This window comes from Lolium perenne, chromosome 7 (genome assembly GCF_019359855.2).
Source record: "Lolium perenne isolate Kyuss_39 chromosome 7, Kyuss_2.0, whole genome shotgun sequence".
Lineage (NCBI taxonomy): Eukaryota > Viridiplantae > Streptophyta > Magnoliopsida > Poales > Poaceae > Lolium > Lolium perenne.
Window position 1 is genome coordinate 313,604,077 of NC_067250.2, and position 17,337 is coordinate 313,621,413.

Consider the following 17,337-nt stretch of genomic DNA (forward strand, 5'->3'; position numbering starts at 1 on the left):
TGGAACTTGATTTGCAGACCCAAAGACCAAGGTGGTCTTGGAATTGAAGTGCTGGAGATAAAAAAATCTTGCCTTCTTAGCAAATGGTTATATAAGCTGCTCTGAAGAAGGTTTATGGCAATAACTGTTAAAAAACAAATATCTATCGCAAAAGACTTTGGCTGAAGTCGAAACTAAGCCAACTGATTCACTTTTCTAGAAGGGATTAATGAAAGTTAAAGGAGAATTTTTTACCAGGGGGAGTAAGTTGGCTTAGGAGAAGAAGTTCGTTTTTGGGAAGATATATGCTAGGCGAGCAAACCCTTGCATCTCAGTACCCACAACTATATAAGAGCATCTCTAACAGAGCCCGTATTTGTACGAACCGAAAAAACGGAGTTCAGTCTCCCGAAAAACGAATTGAGAGAGCATTTGGGCACGGCGCAGAATAGAAGCTGTAAACCCAAACTGAAGTCGTGAAAATCAAACAACGCGGGAAATCTAGCGACGGGGATTGCAGTCGATTTCATCCGATCAACCTTAACTCGATTATAATTCACACTAAATAGTGGCAAAATACAACCGCATTGGACCTAAATTACGTACTACGGGCCTAATTAGACTAGAAATTAAATATCCCGGCGATTATACTGTCACCGGGCGGCGGCGGAGGGTTTTTCGACGCCGCCGGTTGCTAGGCGACGACGAGGGCCGCCAACTCGATTGCCGCCGCGCCGAAGGCGCCCCCGCAGAGAAGAGGCGGTCCGTCCACATCGTCGTCGTCGCCGCTCGGGGGCAACGGCGGCAGCGGCGGGCACCCGCCGGCAGCGGGGGGCTCCTCCGCTTCCCCAGCCGCAGCAGCTGCTGCTGCCGCCTCCGCAGCCGCGCGCGCTTGATGGTGGCGCGCCATCAGCTCCGGCCACTGATACATCCAAAACGTATCTACTTTCCCGAACACTTTTGCTATTGTTTTGCCTCTAATTTGTGTATTTTGGATACAACTAACACGGACTAACGCTGTTTTCAGTAGAATTGCCCTGGTGTCTTATTTTTGTGCAGAAAATCAACTATCAGGAAAATCCCCGGAAATAATTGCAATGGGCCTATTTTTACAGAAGACCCACGGAGCCAGAAGACGAGACGGAGGGGGGCCACGAGGTGCGCACACCACATGGCGGCGTGGTGGGCCCCTGGGCCGCGCCGCCACATGGGGACGCCGCCTCGGCCAGCCCCCGACGCTCCCCTCTGGACTACTTAAAGCCCTTGAGCTAAAAACGCACGGGGGTTCGACCAATTTGCCAGAAGACATCTAGAACTCCGCCGCCATCGAAAACCTTATTCGGGATCAGAAACTCCGTTCTGGTACCCTGCCGGGATGGGGAATTGGAGAAGATTATCGCCATCATCGCCACCGACGCCTCTCCATCGACCATCCATGTTTCTTCCATCCATGTGTGAGTAAATCCCCGCTGTAGGCTAAAGGGGATGGTAGGGATTGGATGAGATTGTTCATGTAATAGCCATAAGATTGTTAGGGCATGGTGCCTAGTATCCGTTGTTGGTACTTTTATGATACTGTTGCGACTTGTTATGCTTAATGCTTGTCACTTAGGGCCCGAGTGCCATGATTTCAGATCTGAACATGTTATTGATTCATGATGATATTCATTGTTTTATGATCTTACCTGCAAGTTGTATACACATATTGTTGTTCGGAACCCGAGGCCCCAAAGTGACAAAAATTGGGACAACCGGAGGGGAAGGCTGTGATATGAGGATCACATGTGTTCACGGAGTGTTAATGCTTTGCTCCGGTACTCTATTAAAAGGAGTACCTTAATTACCAGTAGTTTCCCTAGAGGCCCGGCTGCCACCGGCTGGTAGGACAAAAGATGTTGTGCAAGTTTCTTATTGCGAGCACGTACGACTATATACGGAACACATGCCTATGGTTATTTAATACTTGGATATTGTTTTATTATTATCTGCAAATGCCTTGTCTTGATTATTACATGAGTTATCTTATCCATGCAGCGTCCGTTCATCCATCCCTATGCCTATAGTATTTTAATCCTGATGTTTACTATAATCACTACTGTTGTCTTTATTACTCTGCTGCTTATATTTCACTACTGCTACTGCTATAAAACTGTTGCTACTGATAAACTATTGCGAGCAAGTCTGTTTCCAGGTGCAACTGAATTGACAACTCCGCTGTTAAGACTTACAAATATTCTTTGGCTCCCCTTGTGTCGAATCAATAAATTGGGTTTTACTTCCCTCGAAGACTGTTGCGATCCCCTATACTTGTGGGTCATCAAGACTATTTCCTGGCGCCGTTGCCGGGGAGCATAGCTTTATTTGCAAGTTCACCTGAATTGATATTGTTCGCTGCAAATCCTCCATCATGGGTAAACCTCGCAATACTAAAGTCACCATATTACCATCCACTACAACAAAAGGTACAACTCTGAGTACGTCTGCTGCTCTTGATTCACCATCTGTGATAAGTCAACTTGTTTCACCACCACAAGCTTCACATGTTGGTACTTCTGCTGAATCTGAAAATTCCTCTTATAATCTTGATGATGCTTCTATTGTTCTTGATGATAATGGTTCATTAGGTCCTTTTCTAGATGCTACAATTGCTAGGTCTAGACAAATTGAAAATACTGAAATTCCTAATGAAAATACTGTTACACCTGTTAATTCACCCGAGTCTGTTGAACACTCTAGTGATGATCTTGATGAAGATTATGTGGAACTTGATGATGACTTTATTGATAAATGTAATGCTACTACTGGTGCAAGTAACATTAAAAAGCTTCTTGCACAACATGTTGTTAGATATAAACTGTCTCCTGATCCTAAATTTTCCACATCTCCTATAAACATTAAGGATAAGGATTATGATTTTTCTCTTGATTTATCTCATATATCTATTGTTGAGAAAACACCTTTTTGTGGTACTGAAAAAGAAAGTGCTGTAGAGCACATGAATGAGCTTTCTACTTTGCGTAGTTTGTTTTCTGATGATATCAAGAAGCGTACTTATTTTGTTGCTAATTTTTTTTCTTTCTCATTAAAGGATGATGCTAAACCTTGGTATAATAGTTTGCCTCCTCATTCTATTGATATTCCAAGTGGTTTGCTTGATGTTTTCTTTCGAAAATATTTTCCTGCTAGTGCTCAACATATTGATTTGCTGAATATTTATAGTTTTGAACAGGAAGATGGAGAGAAATTGCCTGAGGCTTGGGCAAGGTTTTGCTCTCTTCTTAGAGCTCGGCCTGGACATGATTTGGAAAAGCATGACTTACTTGATATATTTTATAGTGGACTAACCATTGAGTCTAGGGCATACCTGGATAGTTGTGCTGGTTGTGTTTTCAGGAAAAGAACTCCAGACGAAGCTGAAGAGTTAATGGCTAGAATAAGCCAAAATCATGATGATTGGACTACACCTGAACCAATCCCAACACTAATACTGAAGAAGAGGGGTATGATTGAATTAAATGATGAAGATATGAGGGAAGCCAAGAAATCTCTTAAAGAGAAAGGTATTAAATCTGAAGATGTGAAGAATTTACCTCCCATAGAAGATTTATGTAAGATAACTCCCCCTTCATCCACAATTGAGGTACATTCTCTTCAACGCTTTGATAAAGAAGACATTCCTTACTCAAAACCTCCTGATCAATGTTTAGATGAATTTGATAATGATGTTATTAAGCAAGATAACTTTAATATGAGAGTAGAGAATCATTTAATGGAAAATTCTCAAGCCATTAGTAAATTGCATGATATTGTGGAGAGAACCTCCAATGATGTTAAGATGCTTGTTAAACATTTCCATATGGTTCAAACTCAAATTGATCAACTCACTAAAGTGAAAAATGACTTGTTAAAAATACTTCTAAAGAAAAACATGCTTATGAAGTAACAACTAGAGGTGGTGTTTCCACTCAGGATCCTCTATATCCCGAGGGGCATCCCAAAAGAGTTGAACAAGATTCTCAGCGAATTAAAGAAACTAGTGCTCCTTCTAGGAAAAATAAGAAGAAACATAAAACTGTTGTAGAATCTTCTGAACCTGTTAATGATCCTAAAATTATTTCTATTTCTGATGCTGAAACTGAAAGTGGTAATGAACATGATAAAGATAATGATAAGAATGATGTTTCTGATAAAGAAGAGGTTGAAGATGAACCTGAAAAGCATGCTAAAAATAAAAAGTACACTAAAGAAGATTTCATTGCTAAGAAACATGGTAATGAAAGAGAACCTTGGGTTCAAAAGCAAATGCCTTTTCCTGTTAAGAAACTAAAATCAAAGGAGGAAGAACACTATAATAAATTTTGTGATTGGATGAAACCTTTGTTCTTGCAAATCCCTTTGACTGATGCTATTAAATTGCCTCCTTATTCAAAGTATATGAAAGATATTGTCTCTAACAAAAGGAAAATTCCTAATGAGGAGAATTCCACTATGCTTGCTAATTACTCTTTCAATGGCAAGGTTCCAAAGAAGCTGGGAGACCCAGGTATACCGACTATTCCTTGTTCCATCAAGAATAATTATGTTAGAACTGGTCTATGTGATTTGGGAGCAGGAGTTAGTGTTATGCCTTTTTCTCTTTACAAGAGACTTTATTTAGATAAGTTGATACCAACTGATATATCTTTGCAAATGGCCGATAAATCTACTGTTGTTCCTGTTCGTATATGTGAGGATGTTCCTGTTCAAGTTGCTAATAATTGCTTAATATTAACTGATTTTGTTGTGTTGGAAATGCCTGAAGATGATAATATGTCTATTATTCTTGGAAGACCTTTTCTTAACACTGCAGGGGCTGTTATTGATTGCAATAAAGGAAAAGTTACTTTCAATGTTGATGACAAGGAGCATACTGTTTATTTTCCCAAGAAGATTGATAAAGTATATGGAGTTAATACAATTTCTAATTTGAGAACTATCAAAGTGGGAGTTATTGATTGTCCTATATATGAGCCTAATAAAGGATATCAAAATATTATGATTGGGTCCATATTAATACAATATAAGGTAACATGATTGAATTGAGGTTTATTTCTTCTTATGTCATGTAAAATTTATTTGGTGGCAAGACTTGATCAACCTTGTTAACAAGTACATTTTAAATGCATGGAAGAGCTAAACAACATTTCTTTCTTTCTCCACACTTGTTTTACTTTCTGTAGTACTACTTGTTTTGCAAGATCTTTAGTTGTTTAAAAATTTGAAAATCTTTTTCTGCCCAGAAATAATTATTTTAACACCCAGAAATGTGCATTTTTTGAAGTTTTCAAAAATTTACAAAAATTATACCACTGGTCCTATTTTTTTAAATTGCAACCTGGGACTGCCTGGGGCTGACCAGTGGGGCACCCCAGGGCTGCACCCCATGTGCCGGCGCGGCCAGCATGGGGGCGCGCCACCCTGTAGGGAGGGCCGCACCTGGCCCTCCACTCACTTATCCACCTACCACTCCACTCTCTTCCATGGGAAAACACACCACCATTGTTCAAACCCGAGTTTCTTGCTGTTCTTGCTCGAGATTTTCGATCTCCTTGCTCAGCCCATCTTTGCTGCTGAGATTTGAGGCATTTGTTCTCCGGTATGTGACTCCTCCGATTATCCAAATAGAATTTTGTTTAGTTGTGTATATCTTGAGTATTTTGCTGCTGTAGGTGACATGTTAAGTGAGTTTGCATGCTTGTTCTAAGTTGTAAAAATTAGTTTTGATGCATGTTTAGTACTCTATCAAGTTCCTATAGTAGTTTCCCTCATTTATATGTCTCAAAATCAACTTTTATAATGATTGTTAAAAAAATTCAGAAAAGGAAAATGCATAACCACACCTTTGGAGAAGTATTCGAGAGGGATACGACAAGAGTGGCAAGGCCTTCAAGGGCAGCCACTCGAGTTAGGCGATCCTACGATGAGGATGTCATTGCACCTAGCTTTGAAGATGAAGAGGACAATGGGATTCCTAATGCTTCATCCTTTCCGTGCACTGACTTTTTGCGTAATGCAGGGCTACTTGATGACTTCTTGTTTCTCATTAATAGGGTGGGCTTGTCTACCTATATGGAAGATGAGAGTGATCAATTTTATATGCTAACTAAAATCTTTGTTGAAAGCTTTAAATTCAGAAACTCACCTTTCACACCATCAGTTAAATTTAAGATTTATGATATGCTGATACGTCTCCAACGTATCGATAATTTCTTGTGTTCCATGCTACTTTATTGATGATACCTACATGTTTTATACATACTTTATGTCATATTTATGCATTTTCCGGCACTAACCTATTAACAAGATGCCGAAGAGCCAGTTGCTGTTTTCTGCTGTTTTTGGTTTCAGAAATCCTAGTAAGGAAATATTCTCGGAATTGGATGAAATCAACGCCCAGGATCTTATTTTTCCACGAAGCTTCCAGAAGTCCGGAGAGGAAACGAAGTGGGGTGACGAGGCCGCCACACACCAGGGCGGCGCGGCCCAAGCCCTGGCCGCGCCGGCCTGTGGTGTGGGCCCCTCGTGGCGCCCCCTGACCTACCCTTCCGCCTACATAAGTCTTCGTCGAGAATAACTCCAGTACCGAGAGCCACAATACGGAAAACCTTCCAGAGACGCCGCCGCCGCCAATCCCATCTCTGGGGATTCAGGAGATCGCCTCCTGCAACCTGCCAGAGAGGGGAATCATCTCCCGGAGGACTCTTCACCGCCATGGTCGCCTCCGGAGTGATGAGTGAGTAGTTCACCCCTGGACTGTGGGTCCATAGCAGTAGCTAGATGGTCGTCTTCTCCTAATTGTGCTATCATTGTTGGATCTTGTGAACTGCCTAACATGATCAAGATCATCTATCTATAATGCTACATGTTGCGTTTGTTGGGATCCGATGAATAATGAATGCTATGTTATGTTGATTATCAATCTATCATCTATGTGTTGTTTATGATCTTGCATGCTCTCCGTTGCTAGTAGAGGCTCTGGCCAAGTTTTTGCTTGTAACTCCAAGAGGGAGTATTTATGCTCGATAGTGGGTTCATGTCTCCATTAAATGCGGGAGTGTGAGAAACCTCTAAGGTTGTGGATGTCTTGTTGCCACTAGGGATAAAACATCAATGCTATGTCTAAGGATATATGTATTGATTACATTACGCCCCAGACTTAAGGCACTTGTCGGTTGTTTGCAACTTAATAGGAGGGGTTCGGATGATAACCTGAAGGTGGACTTTTTAGGCATAGATGCATGCTGGATAGCGGTCTATGTACTTTGTCGTAATGCCCAATTAAATCTCACAATACTCATCATAACATGTATGTGCATGGTCATGCCCTCTTTATTTGTCAATTGCCCAACTGTAATTTGTTCACCCAACATGCTTATTCTTATCGGAGAGACACCACTAGTGAACTGTGGACCCCGGTCCATTCTTTTACATCGAATACAATCTACTGCAATACTCGTTCTACTGTTTTCTGCAAACAATCATCATCCACACTATAATCTAATCCTTTGTTACAGCAAGCCGGTGAGATTGACAACCTCACTGTTACGTTGGGACAAAGTACTTTGGTTGTGTTGTGCAGGTTCCACGTTGGCGCCGGAATCCCTGGTGTTGCGCCGCACTACACTCCGCCACCATCAACCTTCAACGTGCTTCTTGGCTCCTACTAGTTCGATAAACCTTGGTTTCTTACTGAGGGAAAACTTGCCGCTGTACGCATCACACCTTCCTCTTGGGGTTCCCAACGGGGCATGTCGACTGCGTGCCAGCATCAAGACTTTTTCTGGCGCCGTTGCCGGGGAGATCAAGACACGCTGCAAGGGGAGTCTCCACTTCCAATCTCTTTACTTTGTTTTTGTCTTGCTTTATTTTATTTACTACTTTGTTTGCTGCATTATATCGAAAACACAAAAAAATTAGTTACTTGTTTTACTTTACTTAATATCATGCATGTTTTTATTTCACTAGTTAAGCATAATGGAAAGTAACGGTGAGCTTTTGAAGCTATTTCCTAAGTTAAGACATGGATTGTTTGATGCGAAAATTAAAAACCTATTGAACCTTATTTGCATGCTAGTAGCAATGTTATTAGTATGAACACTATTATTTCTAAACCTATGGAAGAATCTAAGCTTGGGGAAGCTGGTTTTGATGAGCATTGATACGTCTCCGACGTATCGATAATTTCTTATGTTCCATGCCACATTATTGATGATATCTACATGTTTTATGCACACTTTATGTCATATTCGTGCATTTTCTGGAACTAACCTATTAACAAGATGCCGAAGTGCCGATTCTTTGTTCTGCTGTTTTTGGTTTCAGAAATCCTAGTAAGGAAATATTCTCGGAATTGGACGAAATCAACGCCCAGGGTCCTATTTTGCCACGAAGCTTTCAGAAGACCGAAGAGGAGACGAAGTGGGGCCACGAGGTGGCCACATCCTAGGGCGGCGCGGCCCAAGCCCTGGCCGCGCCGACCTTTAGTGTGGGCCCCTCGTGTGGCCCCCTGACCTGCCCTTCCGCCTACAAATAGCCTTCGTCGCGAAACCCCCAGTACCGAGAGCCACGATACGGAAAACCTTCCAGAGACGCCGCCGCCGCCAATCCCATCTCGGGGGATTCAGGAGATCGCCTCCGGCACCCTGCTTGAGAGGGGAATCATCTCCCGGAGGACTCTACGCCGCCATGGTCGCCTCCGGAGTGATGTGTGAGTAGTCTACCCCTGGACTATGGGTCCATAGCAGTAGCTAGATGGTTGTCTTCTCCCCATTGTGCTTAATTGTCGGGTCTTGTGAGCTGCCGAACATGACCAAGATCATCTATCTGTAATTCTATATGTTGCGTTTGTTGGGATCCGATGAATAGAGAATACTATGTTATGTTGATTATCAATTTATGTCTATGTGTTATTTATGATCTTGCATGCTCTCCGTTATTAGTAGATGCTCTGGCCAAGTTGATGCTAGTAACTCCAAGAGGGAGTATTTATGCTCGATAGTGGGTTCATGTCTCCGTGAATCTGGAGGAGTGACAAGAACCTCTAAGGTTATGGATGTGCTGTTGCCACTAGGGATAAAACATTGGTGCTATGTTCGAGGATGTAGTTACTGATTACATTACGCGCAATACTTAATGCAATTGTCTGTTGTTAGCAACTTAATACTGGAGGGGGTTCGGACGATAACCTGAAGGTGGACTTTTTAGGCATAGATGCATCTTTGGATAGCGGTCTATGTACTTTGTCGTAATGCCCAATTAAATCTCACTATACTCATCATAATATGTATGTGCATGGTCATGCCCTCTTTATTTGTCAATTGCCCAACTGTAATTTGTTCACCCAACATGCTGTTTATCTTATGGGAGAGACACCTGTAGTGAACTGTGGACCCCGGTCCAATTCTCTATACTGAAATACAATCTACTGCAATTTGTTCTCTTGTTCTCTGCAAACAATCATCATCCACACTATACATCTAATCCTTTGTTACAGCAAGCCGGTGAGATTGACAACCTCGCTGTTTCGTTGGGGCAAAGTACTTGGTTTGTGTTGTGCAGGTTCCACGTTGGCGCCGGAATCCCTGGTGTTGCGCCGCACTACATCTCGCCGCCATCAACCTTCAACGTGCTTCTTGACTCCTACTGGTTCGATAAACCTTGGTTTCTAACTGAGGGAAACTTACTGCTGTACGCATCACACCTTCCACTTGGGGTTCCCAACGGTCGCGTGCTGTACGCGTGTCAAGCTAAATTTCTGGCGCCGTTGCCGGGGAGATCAAGACACGCTGCAAGGGGAGTTTCCACATCCCAATCTCTTTACTTTGTTTTTGTCTTGCTTAGTTTTATTTACTACTTTGTTTGCTGCACTAAATCAAAATACAAAAAAATTAGTTGCTAGTTTTACTTTATTTGCTATCTTGTTTGCTATATCAAAAACACAAAAAAAATTAGTTACTTGCATTTACTTTATCTAGTTTGCTTTATTTACTGTTGCTAAAATGGGTACTCCTGAAAATACTAAGTTGTGTGACTTCACAACCACAAATAATAATGATTTCTTATGCACACCTATTGCTCCACCCGCTACTACAGCGGAATTCTTTGAAATTAAACCTGCTTTACTAAATCTTGTTATGCGAGAGCAATTTTCTGGTGTTAGTTCTAATGATGCTGCTGCCCATCTCAATAATTTTGTTGAACTATGTGAAATGCAAAAATATAAAGATATAGATGGTGACATTATAAAATTAAAATTGTTCCCTTTCTCATTAAGAGGAAGAGCTAAAGATTGGTTGCTATCTCTGCCTAAGAATAGTATTGATTCATGGACTAAATGCAAGGATGCTTTTATTGGTAGATATTATCCCCCTGCTAAAATTATATCTTTGAGGAGTAGCATAATGAATTTTAAACAATTAGATACTGAGCATGTTGCACAAGCATGGGAAAGAATGAAATCTTTGGTTAAAAATTGCCCAACCCATGGACTGACTACTTGGATGATCATCCAAACCTTTTATGCAGGACTGAATTTTTCTTCGCGGAACCTATTGGATTCAGCTGCCGGAGGTACCTTTATGTCCATCACTCTTGGTGAAGCAACAAAGCTTCTTGATAATATGATGATCAACTACTCTGAATGGCACACGGAAAGAGCTCCACAAGGTAAGAAGGTAAATTCTGTCGAAGAAACCTCTTCCTTGAGTGATAAGATTGATGCTATTATGTCTATGCTTGTGAATGGTAGGCCTAATGTTAATCTTAATAATGTTCCGTTAGCGTCATTGGTTGCTCAAAAAGAATATGTTGATGTGAATTTCATTAAAAATAACAATTACAATGATTCTAGGCCATATCCTGCTAATGGTAACTCTTATGGTAGATATGTTTCACCTAATGAAGAAAAGATGCTAGAAATTGAAAGATCCACCAAGAGCTTTATGCAATCACAATATGAGCAAAATAAATTGTTTACTAAAACTATGAATGAGCAATCTACCCTGCTGAAGAATATAGGAAATCAACTTGAAAATTTGAATATGGAGATCTCGGGGTTGCAAACTAAACTTGCTAATGCTGAAAACCGAATCTCATACATGTCTGCGTCACAATCTTCTTTAATTAATAAAATGGCTGCTAAACCTGAGGATTTAGATAACAAAATTGTTACTACAGCAAATGCCATCCAAGTTAGAATTAATGAGAATATAAGATTGATGGCCGAATTGCGTGCTAGGTGGGAAAGAGAAGAAAATGAAAAAGAAGATAATATAGCTAAAGTTTGGACTATCACCACCACTAGTAATGCTAATGCTACACATGTTGCTGCACCTCCTACTACTAATAATAAAATAATTGGTGTTAGCAATGTTTCCACTTCTAATGCAAAGCGCGAGAAACCGCTGAAAGCTAAAAGCGATGAAACCGCTTTGTGATAAAACGCTGAAATTTTTCCAACATTGGGGATGATGATCCCATTGCTTTAGATTATAATGGTTTGAATTTTGATGATTGCCACATCTCTGAAGTTATAAAGTTCTTGCAAAAACTTGCTAAAAGTCCTAATGCTAGTGCTATAAATTTGGCTTTCACAAAACATATTACAAATGCTCTCATAAAAGCTAGAGAAGAGAAATTAGAGCGCGAAGCCTCTATTCCTAGAAAGCTAGAGGATGGTTGGGAGCCCATCATTAAGATGAAGGTTAAAGATTTTGATTGTAATGCTTTATGTGATCTTGGTGCAAGTATTTCTGTTATGCCTAAGAAAATCTATAATATGCTTGACTTGCCACCGCTGAAAAATTGTTATTTGGATGTTAATCTTGCTGATCATTCTACAAAGAAACCTTTGGGGAAAGTTGATAATGTTCGCATTACCGTTAACAATAACCTTGTCCCCATTGATTTTGTTGTCTTGGATATTGAATGCAATGCATCTTGTCCCATTATATTGGGAAGACCTTTTCTTCGAACTGTTGGTGCTATCATTGATATGAAGGAAGGTAATATTAAATATAAATTTCCTCTCAAGAAAGGTATGGAACACTTCCCTAGAAAGAGAATGAAGTTACCTTTTGATTCTATTATTTGAACAAATTATGATGTTGACACTTCGTCTCTTGATAATACTTGATACACACTTTCTGCGCCTAGCTGAAAGGCGTTAAAGAAAAACGCTTATGGGAGACAACCCATGTTTTTACTACAGTACTTTGTTTTTATTTTGTGTCTTGGAAGTTGTTTACTACTGTAGCAACATCTCCTTATCTTAGTTTAGTGTTTTGTTGTGCCAAGTAAAGTCGTTGATAGAAAAGTTCATACTAGATTTGGATTACTGCGCAGAAACAGATTTCTTTGCTGTCACGAATCTGGGAAAAATTCTCTGTAGGTAACTCAGCAAATTATGCCAATTTACGTGAGTGATCCTCAGATATGTACGCAACTTTCATTCAATTTGAGCATTTTCATTTGAGTAAGTCTGGTGCCTCGATAAAATTCTTCAATACGAACTGTTCTGTTTTGACAGATTCTGCCTTTTATTTCGCATTGCCTGTTTTGTTATGTTCGATGGATATTTCGATTCCATTGACTTTCAGTAGCTTTGTGCAATGTCCAGAAGTGTTAAGAATGATTATATCACCTCTGAATATGTATATTTTGATTGTGCACTAACCCTCTAATGAGTTGTTCTAAGTTTGGTGTGGAGGAAGTTTTCAAGGATCAAGAGAGGGAGATGATACAACATGATCAAGGAGAGTGAAAGCTCTAAGCTTGGGGATGCCCCGGTGGTTCACCCCTGCATATATCAAGAAGACTCAAGCGTCTAAGCTTGGGGATGCCCAAGGCATCCCCTTCTTCATCGACAACATTATCAGGTTCCTCCCCTGAAACTATATTTTTATTCCATCACATCTTATGTGCTTTGCTTGGAGCGTCGGTTTGTTTTTGTTTTTTGTTTTGTTTGAATAAAATGGATCCTAGCATTCACTTTGTGGGAGAGAGAGACACGCTCCGCTGTAGCATATGGACAAGTATGTCCTTAGGCTCTACTCATAATATTCATGGCGAAGTTTCTTCTTCGTTAAATTGTTATATGGTTGGAATTGGAAAATGATACATGTAGTAATTGCTAAAATGTCTTGGATAATGTGATACTTGGCAATTGTTGTGCTCATGTTTAAGCTCTTGCATCATATACTTTGCACCCATTAATGAAGAAATACATAGAGCATGCTAAAATTTGGTTTGCATATTTGGTCTCTCTAAGGTCTAGATAATTTCTAGTATTGAGTTTGAACAACAAGGAAGACGGTGTAGAGTCTTATAATGTTTACAATGTGTCTTTTATGTGAGTTTTGCTGCACTGGTTCATCCTTGTGTTTGTTTCAAATAGCCTTTCTAGCCTAAAACCTTGTATCGAGAGGGAATACTTCTCACGCATCCAAAATACTTGAGCCAACCACTATGCCATTTGTGTCCACCATACCTACCTACTACATGGTATTTCTCCGCCATTCCAAAGTAAATTGCTTGAGTGCTACCTTTAAATTTCTATCCTCCACCTTTACAATATATAGCTCATGGGACAAATAGCTTAAAAACTATTGTGGTATTGAATATGTACTTATGCACTTTATCTCTTATTAAGTTGCTCGTTGTGCGATAACCATGTTCACTGGGGACGCCATGAATTACTCTTTGTTGAATATCATGTGAGTTGCTATGCATGTTCATCTTGTCTGAAGTAAGAGCGATCTACCACCTTATGGTTAGAGCATGCATATTGTTAGAGAAGAACATTGGGCCGCTAACTAAAGCCATGATCCATGGTGGAAGTTTCAGTTTTGGACAATATCCTCAATCTCATATGAGAAAATTAATTGTTGTTACATGCTTATGCATAAAAGAGGAGTCCATTATCTGTTGTCTATGTTGTCCCGGTATGGATGTCTAAGTTGAGAATAATCAATAGCGAGAAATCCAATGCGAGCTTTCTCCTTAGACCTTTGTACAGGCGGCATAGAGGTACCCCTTTGTGACACTTGGTTAAAACATGTGCATTGCGATGATCCCGGTAGTCCAAGCTAATTAGGACAAGGTGCGGGCACTATTAGTATACTATGCATGAGGCTTGCAACTTGTAAGATATAATTTACATGATACATATGCTTTATTACTACCGTTGACAAAATTGTTTCTTGTTTTCAAAATCAAAGCTCTAGCACAAATATAGCAATCGATGCTTTCCTCTTTGAAGGACCATTCTTTTACTTTCATTGTTGAGTCAGTTCACCTATTTCTCTCCACCTCAAGAAGCAAACACTTGTGTGAACTGTGCATTGATTCCTACATACTTGCATATTGCACTTATTATATTACTCTATGTTGACAATATCCATGAGATATACATGTTATAAGTTGAAAGCAACCGCTGAAACTTAATCTTCCTTTGTGTTGCTTCAATGCTTCTACTTTGAATTATTGCTTTATGAGTTAACTCTTATGAAAGACTTATTGATGCTTGTCTTAAAGTACTATTCATGAAAAGTCTTTGCTATATGATTCACTTGTTTACTCATGTCATTTACATTGTTTTGATCGCTGCATTCACTACATATGCTTTACAAATAGTATGATCAAGATTATGATGGCATGTCACTCCAGAAATTATCTTTGTTTATCGTTTACCTGCTCGGGACGAGCAGGAACTAAGCTTGGGGATGCTGATACGTCTCCGACGTATCGATAATTTCTTATGTTCCATGCCATATTATTGATGATATCTACATGTTTTATGCACACTTTATGTCATATTCGTGCATTTTCTGGAACTAACCTATTAACAAGATGCCGAAGTGCCGATTCTTTGTTTTTCTGCTGTTTTTGGTTTCAGAAATCCTAGTAAGGAAATATTCTCGGAATTGGACGAAATCAACGCCCAGGGTCCTATTTTGCCACGAAGCTTCCAGAAGACCGAAGAGGAGACGAAGTGGGGCCACGAGGTGGCCACACCCTAGGGCGGCGCGGCCCAAGCCCTGGCCGCGCCGACCTGTAGTGTGGGCCCCTCGTGTGGCCCCTTGACCTGCCCTTCCGCCTAAAAATAGCCTTCGTCGCGAAACCCCCAGTACCGAGAGCCACGATACGGAAAACCTTCCAGAGACGCCGCCGCCGCCAATCTCATCTCGGGGGATTCAGGAGATCGCCTCCGGCACCCTGCCGGAGAGGGGAATCATCTCCCGGAGGACTCTACGCCGCCATGGTCGCCTCCGGAGTGATGTGTGAGTAGTCTACCCCTGGACTATGGGTCCATAGCAGTAGCTAGATGGTTGTCTTCTCCCCATTGTGCTTAATTGTCGGGTCTTGTGAGCTGCCGAACATGATCAAGATCATCTATCTGTAATTCTATATGTTGCGTTTGTTGGGATCCGATGAATAGAGAATACTATGTTATGTTGATTATCAATTTATGTCTATGTGTTGTTTATGATCTTGCATGCTCTCCGTTATTAGTAGATGCTCTGGCCAAGTTGATGCTAGTAACTCCAAGAGGGAGTATTTATGCTCGATAGTGGGTTCATGTCTCCGTGAATCTGGAGGAGTGACAAGAACCTCTAAGTTTATGGATGTGCTGTTGCCACTAGGGATAAAACATTGGTGCTATGTTCGAGGATGTAGTTACTGATTACATTACGCACAATACTTAATGCAATTGTCTGTTGTTAGCAACTTAATACTGGAGGGGGTTCGGACGATAACCTGAAGGTGGACTTTTTAGGCATAGATGCATGCTGGATAGCGGTCTATGTACTTTGTCGTAATGCCCAATTAAATCTCACTATACTCATCATAATATGTATGTGCATGGTCATGCTCTCTTTATTTGTCAATTGCCCAACTGTAATTTGTTCACCCAACATGCTGTTTATCTTATGGGAGAGACACCTCTAGTGAACTGTGGACCCCGGTCCAATTCTCTATACTGAAATACAATCTACTGCAACTGTTCTACTGTTTTCTGCAAACAATCATCATCCACACTATACATCTAATCCTTGTTACAGCAAGCCGGTGAGATTGACAACCTCGCTGTTTCGTTGGGGCAAAGTACTTGGTTTGTGTTGTGCAGGTTCCACGTTGGCGCCGGAATCCCTGGTGTTGCGCCGCACTACATCTCGCCGCCATCAACCTTCAACGTGCTTCTTGACTCCTACTGGTTCGATAAACCTTGGTTTCTAACTGAGGGAAACTTACTGATGTATGCATCACACCTTCCACTTGGGGTTCCCGACGGTCGCGTGCTGTACGCATGTCAAGCATGCTATTTTTAGTCCCCCAAGCATTGAGGAGAAAATTTTCTTTGATGATACTTTGCCTCCTATTTATGATGATTAGAATGATAGTGGTCTTTTGGTGCCACCTAATATGGAGAGTAAATTTTATTATGATTATACTATGCCTCCTACACTTGATAAGAATAATAATGATAGCTACTGTGTTGAATTTGCTCCCACTACAACTAATAAAATTGATTATGCTTATGTGGAGAGTAATAATTTTATGCATGAGACTCATGATAAGAATGTTTCATTTGATAGTTATATTGTTGAGTTTGATCATGATGCTACTGGATATTATTATGAGAGAGGAAAATATGGTTGTAGAAACTTTCATGTTACTAAAACACCTCTCTTTTTGCTGAAAATCTTGAAGTTGCGCTTGTCTAGTCTTTCTATGCTTGTTGCATTATGCTTCATGAACTTGTTTATTTACAAGATTCCTTTTCATAGGAAGTGGGTTAGAATTAAATGTGTTTTGAATTTACTTTTTGATGCTCTCTTTTGCTTCAACTCTTATTTCTTGGGAGTGCATCATTAAAATTACTGAGCCCATCTTAATGGCTATAAAGAAAGCACTTCTTGGGAGATAACCCATGTGTTTATTTTACTACAGCACTTTTGTTTTATATTTGAGTCTTGGAAGTTGTTACTACTGTAGCAACCTCTCCTTATCTTAATTTTTTTGCATTTTTGTGCCAAGTAAAGTCTTTGATAGTAAGGTTCATACTAGATTTGGATTGCTGCGCAGAAACAGATTTCTTGCTGTCACGAATTTGAGCAATAGTTTCTGTAGGTAACTCAGAAAATTCTGCCAATTTACGTGAGTGATCCTCAGATATGTACGCAAATTTCATTCAATTTGAGCATTTTCATCTGAGCAAGTCTGGTGCACCTATAAAATTCGTCTTTACGGACTGTTCTGTTTTGACAGATTCTGCCTTTTATTTCGCATTGCCTGTTTTGCTATGCTTGATGGATTTTT